Genomic DNA, 2,359 nt, shown 5'->3' on the forward strand with positions numbered 1-2,359 from the left:
CTGCACAGATGTATTAGCATCAACTTGGTGAACACCAGTTGATCTTCTTCTTTCAACATTCTCAGAGGGACACTGATTTAGCATCTTCAGATAACTCGTCAAGAATTGTGACTATCTCCTCTGGAGTCTTCTTCATCAACGGACCTCCAACTGCATTGCTCAATGTTCTACGTGAGGCCAGTGTCAATCCATCCCTAAAGTCCTGAAGTTGCATCCAGAGTTCAATTCTGCTATGTTGACACTTTCTAACAACCTCCTTAAACCTCTCACATGCTTCAAAAACAGTTTCATTCTCCTTCTGGCAGAAGTTATGGATTTCTCTTCTAAACTTGCCCGTTTTAGCTGAGGAGAAATATTTATCAAGAAATTTTCTGGTCATCTCTTCCCAAGTTCTAATTGATCCTGTGGGCAAGATCTGAAGCCACTGCTTGGCATCATCTTTGAGTGTGAAGGGGAATGCCCTTAGATACACTGCATCTTGTGACACACCATTATATTGAAAGATGTTCATAATCTCCTTGAAGTCCATTAGATGTGTGATTGGATCTTTGTTTTGCTTCCCTCTGAAGACACAACAATTCTGAAGGGTTTAAAACAACCCTTGCTTTAATTCAAAGTTGTTTGCTGCAATTGGAGGTGGTCTCACACTTGATAATTCTTGATTGTAGGCCGATCTAGCATAATCGCCAAGTCCCAGGAATAGGAGCTATATTTTCGAACTGGACTATAGCCAAGGGTTGATTTTGAGTAATTCTACGACCCCTCTTTTCTTCGTAGATAAGCTGTGCATCTCTAATAGATGCTTCCTCAACATCCCTTGCAACTTGTTCTCTTCGTTGGGTTTCCTCTCTTGCAGCCAAATCCACATTATCATCACCGATTCCAGCCATATCTTTGGTTGAGGATTGCCCAACCTTTTCTGATGTCTCGGTGCGACTTATTTTCTTCCTCAGTTGTCGTAGTTGTTTTTCAATTTCTGGCTCATATGGTAGCACTTCCTTCGCAGAAATTCGAGTCATGCACCAATCTAACCTGTAACCTACACACAGTCAAAGAACACCAAACATAAAAAGAGAAAAATAAAATAAATAAAAAAAGAAAAATTCCTGAATTAGCACTACAAACTATTTCAAACACTATTGATTGCCAATCCCCAGCAACGATGCCAAAATTTGATAAGCCCAAAACACCACTTTAATTATTCTCACTAGTCAAAGATAGTATAATATCATATCCACAGGGACTGGAGTTAAACAGTATTTTCGTAGTTTCTGGCTTGATTGCTATTCAAGAGAATCAACAATTGAGATTTATATGATTAATAACTATAATTAACTAAGAGTCTAAAGTTATTGACTAATGACAATCGAAACAAGGGTAAGCAAGGAAATTAACAATGGGAGAAAATAGGGGTTGATAAAATAGGTGCAATATAATTATTAGGGATCTACCTCTAGATAATTCACTTCTAATATTCACGTGAATCTCTCGAATTCACTCAATTATTAGTTCAAACGTTCAGCAAAAACTCCTCTCTCGATTAAGTTTTAACCTCATAAGATGAACCAATTTAAGCACGTGAAGATATGCAAGAATGTGTAGTGGATTGGTCTTTAGGAGAACCTCTCTCGACTGTCTCCTTCTCATGAACCCTTTTGTTGTATATATTCTGTTAAGGTTAAGCTATTTTCCCCTTAGTGTAAGTCATGATTTTGTTTGGATAAAGTCAACTGATAATTGCTGCATAACTAAGTTTCTTTGTCCCATAATCATGTTGCGATCTTCATATACATGTGCAATTCAAAACTTGTGCAGTACATCCTTGTCATTAATCTTTTGAACCCCTGTTGATTTTGTAAAGTTTGCATGCATCTATATTTAAGTTATCTTCCATGAAGAAAGGACTTAGACACTATGTTATAATCAAGTGACCCTTTTAGGAGTTGAAGCATGATCACTTCATACCTATATGCTAAACTAGATTTATGTTTGAGTTTGAACTTGTTTTGATGCAATGTTTTCCATCTCCTTTCTTTACCAATATATTGATTTGGTTCTGTAATTGGTCTATCATGTGTAAAGTTCCTCTACATATATAAGATCACTACCTCATTTATTTTGCCTATGAACAGTTGACTGAATGTTGCTTAGCTTCCTTGCTTAACTCTGTAACACCATGTTCTACCTTGAGTTATGCTCAACCCTCCTCCTTATTGTTAACCAGAAGTTGAACTTGACTCTCAAACCTTATGAAACCTATTTATTGATATTATCTGAACACATTGACTTGCTAATACTGTTAGAAGCATGACCCTTTTGAGACCTTAGGGGGTGCCATGTTTCAGCCTGTGAATTTGTA

At 37.0% G+C, this 2,359-nt stretch overlaps 1 non-coding gene across 1 annotated transcript; it reads left to right on the plus strand.

The window, feature by feature from the left end:
• Positions 1–224: 224 nt before the first annotated feature.
• On the plus strand, positions 225–331 carry LOC117281580 (small nucleolar RNA R71). Its single transcript, XR_004512217.1, has one exon. It is a non-coding gene; the product is annotated as a small nucleolar RNA R71 (small nucleolar RNA).
• The last annotated feature ends 2,028 nt before the right edge of the window (positions 332–2,359 follow it).

This window comes from Nicotiana tomentosiformis, chromosome 8 (assembly GCF_000390325.3).
Source record: "Nicotiana tomentosiformis chromosome 8, ASM39032v3, whole genome shotgun sequence".
NCBI lineage: Eukaryota > Viridiplantae > Streptophyta > Magnoliopsida > Solanales > Solanaceae > Nicotiana > Nicotiana tomentosiformis.